General features: G+C 43.7%; 1 protein-coding gene across 2 annotated transcripts in view; it reads right to left on the reverse strand.

Moving 5' to 3' along the window:
* The window catches only part of LOC124721895 (organic cation transporter protein), a 675456-nt gene that overhangs the window by 158496 nt on the left and 494702 nt on the right, over positions 1-22258 (reverse strand). The gene's annotated exons all lie outside the window — the stretch shown is intronic.

Below are 22258 nucleotides of genomic sequence, written 5' to 3' on the forward strand. Positions count from 1 at the left end.
ATATATAGAAAAAACTGACACAGTACAGAACAAAAGATAACTGAAAGAAATACACAGTGAGACGAACAGAAATGACACTTTTATTCGAAGGCAATGAATACGCTGAAGTGACCGCGATTCATAATGGTCCCTGGACATTACAAAACGCGGGAAGTTTTCCTTAAAAGGGTGTTGTAGGAGAGTAAGGACATTTATGGCTCCAAAATCGCTGATGTTAGCACATTCCAGTGTCAGCGTTTCAGGAGCTAAAACATTAGCACTTCTGGTGTCAGCATTCCAGGAATTGCCCTCATGTTCTTCTGAGGGAATTTTGCTTGTTACATTCAAGGTCACTGACTTCTCATCCCTTCCCTCTCCTCACCCCTGCTTTGCTCTCCGTCAATTGCGTTACATTAACGCCATGATTCTCTGAGCCAATCGCCGGCGGCCCCTGCTCTAAGCCAATTTGCTCTCCATTGTAGGTCTGTACACTGTAGTGAGAGAATCAGCGTGTGGGTATTTGTTATAACCAATAATAACAAACTAATTTCATTAGTAAGTGGTAGGGTCTTAGGGGACCAAACTGCTGAGGTCATCAGTCCCAGTTTCATTAGTATTCCCACGACACTAGTTTCGTCATTCGAGGTCTGTACGCTGTAGTGAGGAGACCTTCAACAAATGGGTCAAATGGCTCTGAGCACTATGGGACTCAACTGCTGTGATCATAAGTCCCCTAGAACTTAGAACTACTTAAACCTAACTAACCTAAGGACATCACACACATCCATGCCCGAGGCAGGATTCGAACCTGCGACCGTAGCGGTCGTGCGGTTCCAGACTGTAGCGCCTTTAACCGCTCGGCCACTCCGGCCGGCCGACCTTCAACAGTATAGTTATCTTACATTTAAAAATGCCTGCAAATATTACCATAATTTAAGGGCTAAGACACTTAAGACACAATATTAATTAATGATGTCACAGGATATTCTGAAAATGGCGGTAAATAGTAGCGTAAGATTCTTTGGCATTACAGTGTGCGTATAATTTAATGGTGACATGGTAAGTTCTGCACAATGATAGAAAAAATGTTAGTCCATCCACTCTCCTAGGTGAACTGTGTTTGAGACAGGGTGCTATCCCACCTAAAAGCACTGGTCAATATTATCATATTTAATGGCTGCCGTCAACTTTCGTATCTTAATTAACACAATTAGCAGTAAAGTATAGGTAATTTTCTACTATTTGATATAATTGTAGCTGTTTCTTTTTTTGTACAAATGCCCACTCTAAGCACGAGACTGAAACAATTGCTACGAGCAAACACGTCCTCTGAACCCTTCCAGTGCCTCCATTCATCCCTCCATGTGCCTTTACATGAAATATTCAGTTTCTATGAATATGTATAGGCAACGGCTTTGCCGCAGTGGTAACACCGGTTCCCGTCAGTTCACCAAAGTTTAGCGCTATCGGGCTTGGCTAGCACTTGGATGGGTCACATTATAGGTGTGCCAAGTACTGTTGGCAAATGGGGTGCACTACGCCCTTGTGAAGCCAATTGAGGAGCTAATTGCTGAGAAGTAGAGGCGCCCCTCACGAATACTGTCAACAGCCGGGAGAGCGGTGTGCTGATCACATGTCCCCCCGTATCCGTATCCGGTGACGCCTAAGGACTGAGGATGACACGGCAGCCGGTCGGTAACCGCTGGGCCTTCAAGGCCTGTTCAGACAGTGTTTGCTTGTTTGTTTTGAGAATATGTACAATCTATACTACGCATTAGCGATCGCGACAGACAGACTGAGCCACAACTATCCGTATGTAAGAGGTACATACTATAACTCTGAAGAGTATTTGTTTGGCGTAATATGACACTCATCTCGATTAGGTAGCAGCAGGGCAGGCTAAGAACTTTTGCTAGCCTAAGCCTCTCCTGCGAAAAGCACGTATGCATTTCTCTCGAGTTGGTAAAATGTGGGATATTGCCAAAGTATAGACTCACTGACTAAGCACTTTTGCAAACCCCAACTTGTTAGGACTTGTCAATACTGTGAAATTGCAGACGGATATTAATATGAGATCCGTTAGCTAGTTGCTAGCTGAATGGATGCCATGTGTAAACGGTTTTAAACGCTTGGAAATCTAGGAGGATGAATTTTACCTATTTGCAGATGGTACACGAAAAATGTGATCTGTGGTGTTTCCTCCATAATTTTGTAACTGTAATGTACTCTGTGAAGTACGGTATATTTGGTAATGTTATGGGGCCGAGGCTCGAATGCACTAAGCAGGTATAAAGAAATATGAACAGTTGTTAATAACGAAAACTAATGAGAAATACTTAACAGTTGCTATAATTTATCCAGATGCTTCCACCAGTATGGGTGTAAGATGTTGTGATATCATGACCTTCATTGCTTACATATTCCACCCTCCCAATCATATTCCGCACATCAAGACGCTTCATTCGAACCCAAACTCGATAAGATAAAGTCGATGTTGTATGAATTCATGTAAACCATATGCAATTAACAAGTAAGCGCACCATGGTTGAAATACTCGAGGCTGGCGTACACGCATACATTCCAAACACAACGGTCACAGAAGCTTTTAGTTTGGGAGAGAAACCGCACAACGGGATGCCGGTCCCTTCAGAGGATGACCCAGCCTATGTCGGCCGGTTACCGCCCGTGTAGCAGACAGCGTGAGCCCGAGTGGAAAGGGGCAACAACCCCGTGTTCCGTCCTAAAACCAAATTCTGTTACATCGTGTGGGAGCGGCCAGGCTACGCATTCTTTACACATAGCATGCAGTTTCAGAGATTTTCACAGGGAGACAGCAAATGCCAAACGCCAATGCTACAGGTTTCCGGATTGGTTACCTTAAACAAAACATCGTTCTCCCGTATTAGAAGAGCAATGCTGATCGGCAGACGATATTTCTGACACCCTGAGCTGAAGGAATAATGGAAGAGATCGAAAGATATACCCCTTCACGTCTGGCATGGAGAGGCGCCATTCCGTTGTCGCTCTTGGAACGAGGAACAAGTCTCTCCTCAGTACTTCACTGGGAGAGCACCTCTGTCGAGAGCGAATCGAAGTGCTACTCTATATTGAGTCCTTGCAGTTAAGCGTTGTTCACTGTGTTGGCCGACACACTTATTGTGCGGTGTGAACGCACAGAGTTATAGTTAAACGCCTGCGAGCGAATTTTGAGTGGCATCGCGGTGGACTGGTTATCTGACTGGTGTAACACGCCAATATTTAGACTAGGGGCGAACAGGAATCCTTGACTTCATCAAGACATAGGGAGAGTTTGATTGGCGAAGGTCAATCCAGATAGAACGAGAGTCATTTTATTTGTCAGCAGCGAGCGGCGCAAACAGCAGTCATCGCAGCTTACGGTATTGTGTGCTACAGCTATTGCGAGCCCCATATTTCCTCCACAATAGTACACTTCACTGCATTTCACACGCGACAGCCTCGACCGTACCTAGCAACATTCTGAAGGATAATTATTCAAGTTGAGTAGGCGCGCCTCTCAGCTATTCTGCCAAGTCAACAACCATCTTAAACTTTGTATAGAAATTTCATTAGCGAATACTATCCTTGAGATGTAACTTCACATTGTGAAAAGAACCAGGATATAACTTGTTCAATTTGTAACTAAAAGTGCCATTGTGATTTCTCAGAATTTTTGCAAAATAAATAATAACTTTCGTTAGTTTCATGTTTTTCTTACACTAACTAGCACTACTCCAGTACCAAGTATCCCACTAGTTACGTAAGAAATTTTGTGAATTTTTGTGTCATTTCCTTACATCGGACGACTCCAGAAGATATTTATTGCTGAAAGTTTTTCAGGCTTTTCTCTTTAGAACGTTAGGAGCGTCTGTCTGACTTCTGTAGTAGTGTGGGTGTGGAAATTGCATCTTGCAGGAGCCACAGGGTAAAGCGTACATCTCAGATTAATCTGTTGTGCAGAATAACAGAATAACAGATCAACCCCACACCTCAGAAATTCGTGACCCTGCCAGGAATGGTAAAGTAGGTAAGCTACCAGGATAGGGAAGTGTCAGGATAGTTAGGTACAGCAGGTCGCAGCAGTAGCACTTTGAATAACTTCCTTTCATGTATTAAATAGCTATTTGCGAAGATTTTGATCAGAATAGATACAGGTAGTGAAGAAAGCAGAATTGTAGGGAAAAGGGCGTGTGTTATTGTGTTGGAAAATTTTGCATTTTTTCACTATTTTTGTGTAGCTGTTAGGGCATAGAAATTTCAGGTGATAGGCACAGACGCAGAGTGGCGCAGGGATGCAGTGTGACGCAGCATCATATAAATTAGAATTAAGAAATAACATTTTTCTCCCTTTGCAAGCGCACAGGTAGAGATTGGAGACTGTAGCAGAGCAGATAGAACATTAGCCGAGAAGTCACGACGTTGTTGTTGTTGTTGTTGTTGTTGGTTCAACCAACTGGTAAGTGGTCATACAGTTTTGTAGATAGGGTTGTGGTGTGTTGAAAGAATTTCCGTGTTAACGAGAGCACAAGCCAAAAGGTTACGTGAGAGACAGCAAGTACACAAGATGGGGGAGAGTCAACCAGATAGACAGCAAGTAAACGAGCTTATTGAGAATAGGACAGAAGGTGAACCTGAAAATAGGACAGACGGTGAATCAGGAATAGGACAGTCGGGGAGCTGCAGAATCAGCAGGCTCAGTTAGACTGGGATAAAATTGAGACAGATCAGACAGATGGGAATCGAAGGGATGAGACCATCGAATTTCCCGAATATGAAATTCCAGGTAGGGCACATTCTGAGCCAGAAATAGACAGCCCACGTAGGAAATGGCAAAGATTAGAAGCGAAACGAGCACAGGAAACTCGTTTGTTTGCCGCATATTCAGGGACAGAATACGCGTCAATACAGTCAATGAACCGGCAGTTAGCTAACGATCAAAGAGAAGTAGACAGTGAGGAAGAGGGGAAACATTTATAATACGTCGAACCTATCGTACACATTCTAAATATGCCCCAACAGCAGACACAGAATTTTGCGGAGTTACGAGCGCCACGAAAAGGTTCCGTAACAGACGCAACAGTACCTGCAAACACAAGACATACACAACAGAGAGGGCAGAATGCGGAGTTGTTTGCGCCACGTAATGGTTGGTTGGTTTGGGGAAGGAGACCAGACAGCGTGGTCATCGGTCTCATCGGATTAGGGAAGGATGGGGAAGGAAGTCGGCCGTGCCCTTTCAGAGGAACCATCCCGGCATTGGCCTGTACTGATTTAGGGAAATCACGGAAAACCTAAATCAGGATGGCCGGACGCGGGATTGAACCGTCGTCCTTCCGAATGCGAGTCCAGTGTCTAACCACTGCGCCACCTCGCTCGGTGCGCCACGTAATGGTTCAACGACAAACGCAACTAGTCCTCAACACAGACAGCACGGGTTATTGCAGTTATCAAACTTACAAACGCCACAGCATAGCCCAGTAAATGACGTAACTGACCGAGTAGAAAACAATAGATCGAGAATACGTAGTTCAGCAGAAGGTAGTGTTACAGGACAGGACGCGATCATGGAGATGTTACAAAAAATGAACGCTAGTATGACGAAACAAAATACAGTATCAGGAATTGAAACAGGACAATCAGGCTATTAAGACACAGATTCAACAGGTTAAAATCCACATGGAAGAAGGGATCGCCAGAATTGATAGTCAGATCACTCAATCTAGGGAAAGAATTCAGGTACTAACACAAGGTCAGCAGCAATTACGCACTGACGTGGACAAGGTCCAATTGGACATCGTAAACGTTGACAAAAAGGTGGAACGTTTTACGAAAAAAGCAACTCGAACAGCAATACAATTTTCGGAAGAACAAGCAATTCAAAGCAAGGTCGCAAAGGTCGCACTGGAAAAGTATGATCAGCGGATTAATAAAATAGAACTTGAAAACAAAGATCAGTTTGAAAAACTTCGAACAGAATTGGTACAAACTATCGAAGAAAAAATCGAGACCGATTACACCTGCAGCGAAACAAATGACGCGTCAAGCATTAATTCAGTACACGAACACGCGCCGTCTAAGAAAGTTCAAGTAGAACCAAGGGTAGACGTAACACTCGCGCAGAAATCGAAACAGAAAACCCCGATTAAAGTAATACATGACATGCCACAGGACCAGGCACAGTACCCAGAAAAACGGAACACGTACATTCAGCCGATAGCAATCGAAAGACAGGTAACTGAACCAGTAAATCCAATGACACAACATAATAGCAGCACAGGTACTATACCACGAACGACGAGAGTAGAAACACACGAACAACACTTTTGTTCACCAATGACACGATATGACGCGGATATGAGTCAGGAAATTGAGAATAGGCAGACAGGCAGTAGATTACCAGAGAATAAACACGACGACACAAGCAATGGCAGATTATTTGAGTCCATGAATCAGCCACAAACCGGATTTATGAGTAGATATGATACAGAGCACCTCCTTACAGTTAGAAAATTTCAACATTTCAAGGAAGAAGGCGGTAGATTGCATGCACGCACATTCATCGACCAGTTTCAAGTAGGCTTACCAAACCACTGGAGCGTAGCTCACAAACTTGACTTCATTTGTGCACACATGTCAGGGACAGTAGCAGAGTTGATGCAAAAGATCGTGGCTACCTGTACATCTTACCTATAGTTCAGAACAGCATTTCTCGAAATATATTGGTCCAAGGAGGCGCGAAACAAAATTAAATACGAGTTACTTCAGATGACACCATATGAAAACTCAGGAGAGAAAAGCGTGGTAAAATTCTTTGATACAATGGACGAAAAGAATCAATGCCTAGACAAACCATACAATAACGGAGAGCTGATACGTCTGTGTAAAATGAAATTACCGGTAAAGTATCAACAGGTAACAGTAGGAAAAAATGAAAATACCGAAGAATTCAAAGAGGTTTTAAGGGTACTTGAATTTACGTTTAAAGAAGACGAGGTGAAAGAAAAAAGAAAGGAAAGGGAACAGCAAAAGGAGAGGACTAGGAACGAATATTCCAATAATAATAATAATGATCGTAATCCTAACACCAATAATTTCAGGCAAATTAACAGACAAGGACAGTGGCACAATGGAGACAATTGGCATAGAAACGATAACCAGAATAATTGCTACGGAAATAGGAACGGTAATGGACACTCATACAGTGGCGGATATGGATTTAGGAATCAAAATACCAACGGTCAAGGGTACTTTGAAAGAGGTCACGATGTTAGAAACAGCAACTGGCGAGACCAGAGCGCGAATAATTACCGAGGAAATTATGGTCCACAAAGACACAGCAAAGGGAAACCAAAAGTAGAAATTAGGCCACCAAATCCTGAAAAACGTAAAGATTGACGGGAAAATCCGGAAGAGGTTAGGCAAACTAACGTCCATTCACTAGAACACTCAAAAAAGGACATTCATGTTTTGGAAGTAGCTAGATCAAAATTATAAAAAACTTAAAATAGCCAAAATTCAGAGAAACGGCGACTTACGAAAAATTCCGATAAAGAGTCAACACCAGATACACTTTAATTACGCTACATAGCCTGGGAAAACAGCGTAGAATGGGAAAATTCTGAAAGCGAGGATGAACTGCCACCACTTCCGTGTATTAAAGAATTAAGCGATGAAGAATTGTTAACCGGACTTAGCAATATATTTGACGAGAAGCAAGTAAATGAACGCAATAAAACAAAGCAGAGTATGCTAGATAAAAACAAAACACAGACGCCACGAACACAAAAGACATATAAGGTATACAACATGGGTGACTGTATTCGACGCGTTCTTAAAAGTTGTAAAAAATGCATACAGTCAAAACATGTGACATATCAGACCAGACCCCCAATGTTTCCAATTATCCCTGATAAATTAAGACAGGTTGCTGCAACCGATATTTATGGTCCAATTCCACGAACAAGGAAAGGCTTCACCTACATATTTGTTGTAATTGAACTAGCATCAAAATACACTACACTTACACCCTTAAAGAAAGCAACAGGATTTGCAATTAGTAAAGCATTTCAAAAGGACTTTATAAAACAAGTTGGGAGAGTGAAAAGGATCATCTCAGATAATGGGCCACAATGCAGATCAGTGCATTGGAAAAACACATTAGACAAATTAAAAATCAAACCCACCTTTATTTCCAAATATAAACCAAGTGGAAATCCGGCCGCATGTACCATGAAAGATTTGGGAACATTTTGTAGGCTGTTTTGTAGAAAGAACCATCGTACTTGGGACCTATATCTACGAGACTTCCAAGAGGTAATTAATGAGACACCACATAGTACAACGACTTATCCACCAATTACAGTATTAAAGAATATAGATCCACCAGAAAAAATAAAAGAAATCATTAAATTTCCAGTTATTCCCCGAAAGCAACATAGACAAATCGTCGCTTCTGCCCTACAAAACATTCGCTCAGCAGCAATGAGATGTAAAATCACTCAAGACAAATCTGCCACAAAGAAACGCTTCACACTGGGCCAAAAGGGATTCGTAAAAACTCATTAGCTTTCACATAAGTAAAATAAATGCAGAAAATTTTTTGCAATCTATAAAGGGCCAATGATAATTTCCAGGATCGCTCACGAAAATGCCGTAGAGCTAACGAATCCAAAAACAGGAGAAAGTATTGGCATCTACCACGTGAGCCACCTAAAAGAAAGTGAATTAAAGAAATGGTAAAAGAGAAGAAAGGGAAACAGACAGAGGGGCAATCGCTAATCGTGTACTAACCACAAAATCAAAAAATAAATTAAGAATCAACAAAATAACACATTAATTAAAAGAAAAAAGAGACACAATACACACTAACAATATCTTGTAGTATCAAGTACACTACAACATGCACACAAACAATAAACGGTACACAACAATTAAAAGAATGAAGAAGTGGTAGACATAATTGGAATATAGAAAAGATATCATATATATACACAATAATTTTTGCCACTATCAGAAAATTTTTGCATTATATAAAATCAGAGTTTTTTTTGTAAATAACAAATATATGTAAAAAAAATTGTAAATATTTCTGCACATCAGAGGAACATCGCCACCAACACCAATCACCAGCTCCCTTAACACCAGATGCTTCGAGATAGCGACGGAGAGGGTACAGACATGCTGAGAAAGCACTTAGGGCAATAACAACAACATGAAGACCAACGCCACACTGGAAATGCAGGTTGCAACCACGGTGGACTTCAGGAGGACAACGTGCAGCATGGACATTTCATATGTCACGACACTGGTACACAACACAAGAGTGTGGGGAGAATCACAATATGACGAGAGGACAATGAAGGTACAAAAAATTACTAAGATCTACAAACTCATCAAGTAACAGTTGTAAAGGCAGTCAGGTCCTACAAATCCTATATCACTCCTACACTAAAATTCACGTATTCCTAGCCCAAAAAGAACAGAAGAATGCAAGAAAGAAGAGAAGAACAGAAGATGCAAGATGAAGAAGGGCAGAAGACAGCAAGATAACTTTCTTTCCTATCCTAGAAAGCAAATTGCTACAAACGTCTTTCCATGAACTTTGAGGCATAGCAACTACTACAACCACCTCTCCAAAAATAAACCTTGAATCGTCAAACAAATACAAGTGAACGGCAAACGGAATATTAAGTAGTACCAACCAACATTATCTAGAAATAGATTCAGCAAAATGAACAGTATTTTCCCTACCACATCATCAAATTGCCATTTCCGAACCAGACGTAAAGTACCAAGACGTCACAGCACAATATGGGGTGACGATCGTCGGTAGTCAACTACAATCATCGAACTGCCACACCGTCCCAGGTGTGACAGCAAAGGAGTACCAAGACATCACTGTTTATGCAGTAAACCACAGTCATCATCATCGGTTAAAAGTACCACTCCATGATGACAATGTCAACAAGTAAGACCCGGAATCGCATGCTAGAGTGCTTCTCTCATGATTTGTGACACCCATACAAATGAGTCAATGCCCTCCAGCATTTCAGTGGGGATCATCGAGCACAGATCTGACGCAGCAAATGAAAAAAATCACAAAACACAAATGTAGAGTTCAGAAAATGATATATTTGTAAAAGTACCTTTTTCCTTTCTTGTAAAAGTAATTATTTTTATTACGTATGTAAAGTCCACAATTTATAAATACCTTAAACCTTTTGTAAAGAAACTTAGATAGTATAGTTATATAATCTCACAAACTCATGGAAAGTCTATTTATTTCTTTTATATGTAAAAATAGAAAAGGATTTGTGCAGGATCTTTCTTCTTTAAGTAACATTCAAAGACACCTTTTTGGGGTAATAATATTAAAACCGAGGATAGAATTAAGAGGAAACGCTTCTTCATACTTACAAAAAAAAAAAAAAGACACATAATGAAAATGATAATGCCTAAATAAATAAAACAAAGTAACACAACAGAGCTTTTGCGAACATTTACGCACGCTTAACTAAAGAAAAGATATAACCACACTAAAACATGATACACTGTACACTTATGAGTTTAGAAAAATTAATATTTTAAAAACAAATTTTAGGAAATGAAAAAGACAAACAGAGACACGTACTGGCAATGACAAAGAATAACAACCTTTGTAAAGCCTATATTTGCCTAACAACAAAACATAAATTGTAAAATTAAAAAAATAGGAACAATAGCTATAAAGAAATCATTAGAAAAAATTGTTAAGAATGGCTGAGAAAAGTTTATTGGAAAATATAAAAGAACAATTTTTGCCTGACTTTGTCAATGTTTTCCTCGGCATTGACAAACCCCAGACAAAAATTTTGTCAGAAGGAGGGAGGTATGTAAGACGTCGTGGTCTCCTGATCTTCATTGCTTAGATATTCCGCCCTCACAATCATATTCTGCACATCAAGACGCTTCATTCGAACCCAAACTAGATAAGATAAAGTCAATGTTGTATGAATTCATGTAAACAATACACAATTAACAAGCAAACACACCGTGGTTGAAATACTCGAGGCTGGCGTACACACATACATTCCAAACAATGGTCACAGAAGCTTTTAGTTCGGGAGAGAAACCCCACAACGGGATGCCGGTCCCTTCAGAGGACGACGCAACCTATGTCGGCCGGTGACTGCCTGTGTAGCAGACAGCGTGGGTCCAAGTGAAAAGGGGGAACAACCCAGTGTTTGGCTTAAAAGCAAATTCTGCTACATAGTGTGGGAGCGGCCAGGCTACACATTCTTTACACACAGCATGCAGTTTCAGAGATTTTCACAGGGAGACAGCAAACGCCAAACGCCAATGCTACAGGTTTCCGGATTGGTCGCCTTAAACAAAACGTCGTTCTCCCGTTTTAGAAGAGCAATACTGATTGGCAGATGATATTTCTGATGCCCTGAGCTGAAGGAATAATGGAAGAGACCGAAAGATATACCCCTTCACGTCTGGCGTGGAGAGCCGCCGTTCCGTTGTCGCTCTTGGAACGAGGAAAAAGTCTCTCCTCAGTACTTCACTAGGAGAGCACCTCTGTCGAGAGCGAATCGAAGTGCTACTCTATATTGAGTCCTTGCAGTTAAGCGTTGTTCACTGTGTTGGCCGACACACTTATTGTGCGGTGTGAACGCACAGAGTTATAGTTAAACGCCTGCGAGCGAATTTTGAGTGGCATCGCGGTGGACTGGTTATCTGACTGGTGTAACACGCCAATATTTAGACTAGGGGCGAACAGGAATCCTTGACTTCATCAAGACATAGGGAGAGTTTGATTGGCGAAGGTCAATCCAGATAGAACGAGAGTCATTTTATTTGTCAGCAGCGAGCGGCGCAAACAGCAGTCATCGCAGCTTACGGTATTGTGTGCTACAGCTATTGCGAGCCCCATATTTCCTCCACAATAGTACACTTCACTGCATTTCACACGCGACAGCCTCGACCGTACCTAGCAACATTCTGAAGGATAATTATTCAAGTTGAGTAGGCGCGCCTCTCAGCTATTCTGCCAAGTCAACAACCATCTTAAACTTTGTATAGAAATTTCATTAGCGAATACTATCCTTGAGATGTAACTTCACATTGTGAAAAGAACCAGGATATAACTTGTTCAATTTGTAACTAAAAGTGCCATTGTGATTTCTCAGAATTTTTGCAAAATAAATAATAACTTTCGTTAGTTTCATGTTTTTCTTACACTAACTAGCACTACTCCCGTACCCAAGTATCCCACTAGTTACATAAGAAATTTTGTGAATTTTTGTGTCATTTCCTTACAGCGGACGACTCCAGAAGATATTTATTGCTGAAAGTTTTTCAGGCATTTCTCTTTAGAACGTTAGGAGCTCCTGTCTGACTTCTGTAGTAGTGTGGGTGTGGAAATTGCATCTTGCAGGAGCCACAGTGTAAAAGGTACATCTCAGATTAATCCGTTGCGCAGAATAACAGAATAACAGATCAACCCCACACCTCAGATAGGGAATAGAGTTCTTGTTAAGGTCGTTACATATGTATTCTCTTCTCCAGTCACAACAGAGAATTTCTTACTGCTTATCTGGCAAGAGATGAAAATCTGAAGTGTAAACCCGTTGTTGCTTAATAGTGACAAGTTTTCCGGTCCAGATAGTCTACCAGTTAGGTTTCTCCCAGAGTATGCTGATGAAATACGTCCATGTTTTATAATCATATACAACCACTTTGCACAGCAGAAGGTCTGTACTTAAAGACCTGAGGGTTGTCATGTTACACCAGTGCACAAGAAAGGAGATCTACATCACTGTCATTAATGTACAGAAAGGATTTGGAAGACAGACTGTGTCCGAACATTATGAAATACCTTGAAGAAAACGATATACACTCCTGGAAATTGAAATAAGAACACCGTGAATTCATTGTCCCAGGAAGGGGAAACTTTATTGACACATTCCTGGGGTTAGATACATCACATGATCACACTGACAGAACCACAGGCACATAGACACAGGCAACAGAGCATGCACAATGTCGGCACTAGTACAGTGTATATCCACCTTTCGCAGCATTGCAGGCTGCTATTCTCCCATGGAGACGATCGTAGAGATGCTGGATGTAGTCCTGTGGAACGGCTTGCCATGCCATTTCCACCTGGCGCCTCAGTTGGACCAGCGTTCGTGCTGGACGTGCAGACCGCGTGAGACGACGCTTCATCCAGTCCCAAACATGCTCAATGGGGGACAGATCCGGAGATCTTGCTGGCCAGGGTAGTTGACTTACACCTTCTAGAGCACGTTGGGTGGCACGGGATACATGCAGACGTGCATTGTCCTGTTGGAACACCAAGTTCCCTTGCCGGTCTAGGAATGGTAGAACGATGGGTTCGATGACGGTTTGGATGTACCGTGCACTATTCAGTGTCCCCTCGACGATCACCAGTGGTGTACGGCCAGTGTAGGAGATCGCTCCCCACACCATGATGCCGGGTGTTGGCCCTGTGTGCCTCGGTCGTATGCAGTCCTGATTGTGGCGCTCACCTGCACGGCGCCAAACACGCATACGACCATCATTGGTACCAAGGCAGAAGCGACTCTCATCGCTGAAGACGACACGTCTCCATTCGTCCCTCCATTCACGCCTGTCGCGACACCACTGGAGGCGGGCTGCACGATGTTGGGGCGTGAGCGGAAGACGGCCTAACGGTGTGCGGGACCGTAGCCCAGCTTCATGGAGACGGTTACGAATGGTCCTCGCCGATACCCCAGGAGCAACAGTGTCCCTAATTTGCTGGGAAGTGGCGGTGCGGTCCCCTACGGCACTGCGTAGGATCCTACGGTCTTGGCGTGCATCCGTGCGTCGCTGCGGTCCGGTCCCAGGTCGACGGGCACGTGCACCTTCCGCCGACCACTGGCGACAACATCGATGTACTGTGGAGACCTCACGCCCCACGTGTTGAGCAATTCGGCGGTACGTCCACCCTGCCTCCCGCATGCCCACTATACGTCCTCGCTCAAAGTCCGTCAACTGCACATACGGTTCACGTCCACGCTGTCGCGGCATGCTACCAGTGTTAAAGACTGCGATGGAGCTCCGTATGCCACGGCGGCGGTGCACAAATGCTGCGCAGCTAGCGCCATTCGACGGCCAACACCGCGGTTCCTGGTGTGTCCGCTGTGCCGTGCGTGTGATCATTGCTTGGGTCTGACACACCGGTGTCAATGTGTTCTTTTTTCCATTTCCAGGAGTGTATAGTCAGAACAGATTAAAAAAATATCGTTCTTATGATCTGTAATTCATGCGAAGTAATGAGTGTTATCGACAGGGGATATAGTGGTGCTTCATCTGAATTAAACGTAAGGATATTTCATTGTCTTTTTCTTATAGTATAAGAAAAAAAGAGTTTTTGGGTGTTGCACTAGACTTGATTGTTTTATAGATAGATTTTGCTGTAGCGACATTGCAAAATGGCTTTATAGTATATCAAAATGAAAGCAATGAATTTTATTTCAGCAACTAAATTTAGTAAGATTAGTAGTCTTTGTGTCACCTTGTGAATTAGCCATGAGCGCAAAATAATCGGCCATTTGCTTAATGTAGGTAATATGAGTTTGCATGATGTGCAAGAAGTGCAGTCTCCAGACGGTGTGTCGCACTACGTGCTGGCCCTAGGCTTGAAAAGGACAGCTATCAGCAGATATCTCGTAAAACATGCAACAGGACCACACACTCAAAGGAGCGAAGTCCCGTAAAACGTACCTCCAATTGTATCTGTTCTGTGAGCAACTTCAGAATTTTTTCGAGTAAATAAAATATTGTCTGAATATCACCAAAGACATGCCTCATAGAATGTTCGATCGAATAAGAAAATTAGACTCTGCGGAGACAAGAGAGGATAGTTGGCACTGGCTTACTGAGCTGACAGCTATGAAATGAGAAGTTACGAAACAAACGTGATACTGTTGTAATGTATGTAGATAAATATCAACATCTAACTACTACTCCATTCGATTTTTAAAATTTTTGTGTCTGCACTAATTTCAGTTAACAAAACTTACTCACTGCCGATGGAACGCTGTCAATGGTCTCGACTTGTTAGCGAATTTAGATTTTAAATGACAGGGCAGATACAGATTATCAGCGACATTCCTGTTAGACTGGGCAAAGTAGCACACAGTAGATTATCATATGCAGTCTATGAGTGTCGTGATGAAGGTTATTCGAAGTAGATAGATATTCGTAAGATATTTCTGGATCCATTTGATTAATAGGGAATTTCCCGAAACATCTTCAGATCTGTTAATGTAGATTTATGCTGTAGTTTCGTAAGGCGACATAGGTATGTGAACCGCAGATGTGGTGTTGATCAATAATTAGATCTTTGTGTTACTTATATATGGAAAGTAAGTTTGTCATAACTCGATTTTCATCATTTCTGTTACCAATGTAAAAGTGTTATACAGAACTCAAGTAGCAATCCTAATTCTCTGTTGTCGACATGTGCAGTACATTACGTTCACTCGGTAGATGTTCCTAGCAGACACTACTGCGTCTGTATGACTTCGTTACTCCTTCATTTGTGGCTTAGCTTAAAGACTATTTCGTCCATGAGGCAGTTTTACTCGCTATTAATTCAGAATTCCGCAGCAAATTTTCCTCATTAGTACTAAAGAGAGCTACAAATGATGCGAGATGTTACTACCAACCACGAGCAGTTCATCCCACGCCGGTAATTTTATAGAAAAGCAGTAAGTAGAAAAAAGCACGAGGTAATACACTACTGGCCATTAAAATTGCTATACCAAGAACAAATGCAGATGATAAACGGGTATTCATTGGAAAAATATATTATACTAGAACTGACATGTGATTACATTTTCACGCAGTTTGGGTGCATAGATTCTGAGAAATCAGTACCCAGAACAACCACCTCTGGCCGTAATAACGGCCTTGATACGCCTGGCCATTGAGTCAAACAGAGCTTGGATGGCGCGTACAGGTACAGCTGTCCATGCAGCTTCAACACGATACCACAGTTCATCAAGAGTAGTGACTGGCGTATTGTGACGAGCCAGTTGCTCGGCCACCATTGAGAGAGATCTGGAGAATGTGTTAGCCAGGGCAGCAGTCGAACATTTTCTGTATCCAGAAAGGCCCGTGCACGACCTGCAACGTGCGGTCGTGCATTATCCTGCTGAAATGTAGGGTTTCGCAGGGAGCGAATGAAGGGTAGAGCCACGGGTCGTAACACATCTGAAATGTAACGTCCACTGTTCAAAGTCCCGTCAATGCGAACAAGAGGTGACCGAAACGTGTAACCAATGGCACCCCATACCATCACGCCGGGTGATAAGCCAGTATGGCGACGACGAATACACGCTTCCAACGTGCGTTCACCGTCGCCAAACACGGATGCTGTAAACAGAACCTGGATTCATCCGAAAAAATGACGTTTTGCCATTCGTGCACCCAGGTTCGTCGTTGAGTACACCATCGCAGACGCTCCTGTCTGTGATGCAGCGTCAAGGGTAACCGCAGCCATGGTCTCCGAGCTGATAGTCCATGCTGCTGCAAACGTCGTCGAGCTGTTCGTGCTGATGGTTATTGTCTTGCAAACGTCCCTATGTGTTGACTCAGGGATCGGGACGTGGCTGCACGATCCGTTACAGCCATGCAGATAAGATGCCTCTCATCTCGACTGCTAGTGATACGAGGCCGTTGGGATCCAGCACGGCGTTCTGTATTACCCTCCTGAACCCACCGATTCCATATTCTGCTATCAGTCATTGGATCTCGACCAACGCGAGCAGCAATGTCGCGATACGATAAACCGCAATCGCGATGGGCTACAATCCGACCTTTATCAAAGTTGTAAACGTGATGGTACGCATTTCTCCTCCTTACACGAGGCATCACAACAACGTTTCACCAGGCAACGCCGGCCAACTGCTGTTTGTGTATGAGAAATTGGTTGGAAACTTTCCTCATGTCACCACGTTGTAGGTGTCGCCACCGATGCCAACGTTGTGTGAATGCTTTGAAAAGCTAATCATTTGCATATCACAGCATCTTCTTCCTGTCAGTTAAATTTCGCGTCTGTAGCACGTCATCTTAGTGGTGTAGCAATTTTAATGGCCAGTAGTGTATTAAATGGCAATCGAGTATATATGGCACACCATCGGAGGACAACTCCAGCGTCATGCACAGCCCATATTGACCGATCAAACGCAGCAGACGTGAAACTCAATCCCACAAGCTAACATCCGGCACCTGTACAACACAATGCTCAACGTTGTGGCGGTTACACTGGTTATTAACGTGAGAGCATTTCACATTTGCAATGGCTTACATGAACCTGTCATCTTGTAATGTTAATCATTTAATACACTACTCACTCTGTCGTCAGGCCACGAGTGGCCTACCGGGACCATCCGACCGCCGTGTCATCCTCACTGAGGATGCGGTTAGGAGGGGCGTGTGATCAGCACACCGCTCTCCCGGTCGTTACGTTGGTTTGCTTTGATCGGAGCCGCTACTATTCGGTCGAGTAGCTCCTCAATTGGCATCACGAGGCTGAGTGCACCCAGAAAAATGGCAGCAGTGCATGGCGGCCCGGATTGTCACCCATCCAAGTGCCGGCCACGCCCGACAACGCTTAACTTCGGTGATCTGTCGGGAACCGGTGTATCCACTGCGGCAAGGCCGTTGCCTACTAGAAGGAATATTTTGACAAAAAGTAATATGGGCATGTATCTATACATGGGGAGTGTCTATTCTGTAGGACACAACTAGTGATGACGTGGTGGTGTACACATTACAGTACATGAAATATACGAATGAGAAGGAAAGAGAAAGGGTGGGTGAGAAACTAGTGACTTACAGGCGCACAGAGCATTGTAGAAATGCAATGTGCAAAGTTGAAAAGCTGCGCCGGATTACGATTTGAACCCTGATTTACCGCTTCTCATGAACGGTTGCCTTAACAGTTTCGGCCATCCCGAAACGGTCCCTGACCGACCCAAATTTCCGAGTCACCGCACGCTACAATCAGTATCCCTTGTTCATTAACTCCCTACTCGCAAATTATTGATTCCCGTAGGAGCTTGGGAAGTATTAGTATCTCCGCACTGAAGAAAATACATGTTCGACAAAACAGACGCCAATCGTGATAACACGGCTAGTGTAGACATTGTATATGAAACAGAGGAATAGGAATGACAGAGTAATGGTGGGTGGGAAACTACTGACTTCCAACCATATGGAGCATTGTGGAGCTGCAGTGGCGGGACTCAAACCCGGATTTATCGCTTCTCGTGAGCGGCCATCAGCACATGGTAACTGACCGACCCCAATTTCCAACTTATCGCACGCTGCAAATGCAGCGTTCCTCGGCCATTAATCCGCTACTCGTAGCATTTAGGACGATATTAGTGCATCCGCACCAAGGAAAATGTCATGGAGCCGTTACGCTATCACAGAAATGTATATATACACATATCCAGCAGAGCAGACACCTCTCGCACATAAAGGGGGCTAAAGAAACTGTCGAATACTTTGAGAGATGGTAGTACTCATAGAGACGAGAAAAAAAGTCCAATAAGCATGGTTCGCAAACGCATACTTTCCGAGATAAACATGCGTTTATAGGAAGGGCTGTGCGACGCTTGGTTGCGGATATTAGCAGAGCCGTTGCATTGGCGCTCCGTTAAATGTGTCGGCAGGGTATTATGATGTCTTAATCACAGTACTCTACCTAACATTAGGTGGTCTGCAGTCCGTTGTGTGGTTCGAGTCGTGTTGTAGGCTACGTTAGCTTTCGTCGTGTTTGTGTGCCTTATTGTATAGTACTGTCAACTCTGGGTACATATCATGGTGTTTTGCCTTCTTTCAAAAGCGGATTCACTTATATGTTTACTGTTATTGCCGTGTTTGCACGTACGGATCGTGTAATACGTTTAGATTTTCCCTTTTCCACCACTTGTTAGTAATGGCAGCCTATTATTCGACAAGTGAAATGGCGGATATGGTATTCTGCTACGGTTTAGCAAATGGACGAAGCCTGTGACCCCGTGCCCTTTAGGCTGAAAAATATCCACAGAGAAGAGTGCCCTCTGATAAGCTGTTCGGCAGACTTTCGCAGCGTCTGAAGGACATAGGTACCCTTGCACCTCGGAAGACTGACAGTGGAAGGTCCCGCACAATCCACAGGCCTGACATGGAGGAGCGTGTGCTACGTTCGGTGGAAGAAACCCTTGAGACCACTGTGTGACGATTAGCAGCAGCAAATGGCGTGTCCACTCTATTATTTGGGGGGGGGGGGTACTTCATGAACAATTGCTGTACCCATATTACCTACAGCGCGTTCAGGCCCTAAGGCCACAGGGTCATCATGGCAGATGGCGGTTCTGGCAGTGGCTGTTGCAGAAGTGTGCCGCAGATCCACTGTTCACATCCAAGATTTTGTTTACCGACGAGTCAGGGTTCGCAAGAGATGGTGTTGTGAATTTCCATACCCAGCATGTATGGGCAGATGTAAATCCCCAAGCAATTCAGGAAAGCGGGAGTCATCTCCGAGTCTCAGTCAACGTATGGGCAGGCGCACTTGGCTACCACAAAGGTTAATTAGGGCGCATTGTCTGGACTTCCTCATCAGTGTACTGCCTACCTTGCTGGAGGCTGTGGTATTGCCTGCCGCTGTGACAGAGCGCTTCTAGGCGCTTCAGACCGGAACCGCGCTGCTGCTACGGTCGCAGGTTCGAATCCTGCATCGGGCATGAATGTGTGTGATGTCCTTAGGTTAGTTAGGTTTAAGCAGCTCTAAGTCTAGGGGACTGATGAACTCAGATGTTAAGTGCCATAGTGCTCAGAGCCATTTGAACCATTTTCTTGAGCTGTGGTATTGCAGCAACAAATACACACGTGGTTCATGCATGATGGCGCACCGGCGCACTTTCGTCACAATGTGCGCGAACATGTGACGCAGACATTTCAGGACCGCTGGATTGTACGGGAGGCTCCACACCTTGGCCTGTTCGTTCCCCAGACGTCAATCCCCTAGACTTTCGGTTATGGAGACACTAGAAGGAATTGATCTACGCTACGCCAGTCAACGATGTGCGGACACTACAGGGTCTTTAGTGTGTGTCAGCAGGTACAACAAACGGGTATACTACAAAGGGGCGTCATTCCTTACCCCAGAGGGCTGAGGGGTGCACTGTCATGAATGGACGCCACGTTGAACACTACCTGCAAACACGTGTTTATCGCAGAAAGTATGCATTTCCGAACCCATGTTTATTGGACTTATCTTTCTTCTTTCGATGAGTACTATCACCCCTCAAAGTATTCGGCACTTCTTTTTGAAAACCCTGTATATATGTTACTATGATTCGGCTACATGACGTTCTCTTCAGTGCGGGTGCAGTGGACGAGGGACGCGGCATTGAAGCGTGCGTTAAGTTGGAAATTTGGATCTGTGCGGGACCGTGTCCGGATGGCCAAATCGGTTAACAAAACCGCTCGTGTGAAGTGATGAATGAGCGTTCGAGTCCCGGTCCCGCACAGAATTTCAACTTTTGCCATTGACTTTTCTCAATTTGCTTTTGTAAGTCGCTGGTTTCCCATTCACCCTTTCCCTTTCCTTCCCATTCCTGTATTCCATATATAACGTATACACCAGCGCATCATGACGACTGGTGTCGTTCCGTTGGACATGTCCTAATGGACAGACACTACTCGTATATACAGTGTCAAACACCTAAAAGCTGCACCGGAAATATTGGAGAAATGGAGAGGGCTATTACTTGTGGTTTTCACAGAATGGATTTGTAGTCAGGGGCTCGTATTCTCAGCGAACAAACAGATTATAATAATACTTGGGAACTGTATTTTTTGTGCAAACATACACTTTTTAAATGTAACAATGACTTTTGACATTAACAAACTAAAAGTAGAGTAAATTAGAATGTCAGTGGCGTTTGTTGCAGGATTCTATTGCGAATCGTTTACGAGATGTCGTATTTTGAAAAGTTTCCACACCGACATTTGTTTGTGCCATTCAACCTGCCTAATTGCTGGATACGATGTTGTTATGTTTGCTTATATTGTGCTTATGTGTGTTTGAGTGCATTGTGACTTGTTAGTGAGTTAGTGAGTTAGTTCAATCGGTAGATCGTGAGTGGACGATGGTATTTACCAATGCAAAAAAAAAAAAACAACAACAAAAATGGTTCAAATGGTACTGAGCACTATGGGACTTAACTTCTGAGGTCATCAGTCCCCTAGAACTTAGGACTACTTAAACCTAACTAACCTAAGGACATCACACACATCCACGCCCGAGGTAGGATTCGAACCTGCGACCGTAGCGGTCGCGCGGTTCCAGACTGTAGCGCCTAGAACCGCTCGGCCATTCCGGCCGGCTTTACCAATGCAGAAAAAGCCGATATGTTCATGGTGTATGGAGAGTGTAGGAAGAATGCGGTAAGATATCCCAAATGACGTTAACCATCTCAACAGTTATTTATCAACTTGTTCACTCAGTTCCGTGAAAGTGGTAGTGTAACACCTAAACAACGTAACGGAGGGAATCAAGTGACGACAGAAGTGGGGGAAATCAAAAGTTCTTGCTGCTTTTGCAGTTGGTCCGCACATTAGCTCCCGTGTAATCGCACGAGGAAGTGGCATGAATCAGGGAAGTGTCCTACCCTTTCTCCATCGATACAGGTTCCATCCCTATCACCTCTCTTTCCATCTATAGCTGCATGGAAACGATTATGAGAATCGTGTTAACTTCTGTACGTGGGCATTAAGGCAGGATACTCCAGGTGCATCATGTATCTCGCTTAGAGATGAAGCCATATTTACCAATCATGGCCAGGTAAACCCCCGAAACATGCGCTATTGGTCTGTTGACAATGCACTTCGTCAGGTGGAACGTCAGCGTCTATGGAGTGTAAACATGTGATGTGGCATAGTAAACCATCAGCTCGTAGGCAAGTTTTTCATAGACGGAACACTGAATGCGCAGAAGTACCTCAGCCTTCCAACAGGCCATCTTCCACGGATGCTAGAAGATGTTCCTCTGCAGACTAGGGGGAAGCTATAGTACCAACACAATGGCTGTCCAACCCATAGTGCACCAAGTACTACAGCATGTATTCACGAATTGTTTCAAAATCTTTGGACTGGGTGCATAGGACCTGTACTTTGGCCGGCCCGTTCCTCGGATGTAACGCCTGTGGACTTTTTCCTGTGGGGACAGCTG

This window comes from Schistocerca piceifrons, chromosome X (assembly GCF_021461385.2).
Source record: "Schistocerca piceifrons isolate TAMUIC-IGC-003096 chromosome X, iqSchPice1.1, whole genome shotgun sequence".
NCBI lineage: Eukaryota > Metazoa > Arthropoda > Insecta > Orthoptera > Acrididae > Schistocerca > Schistocerca piceifrons.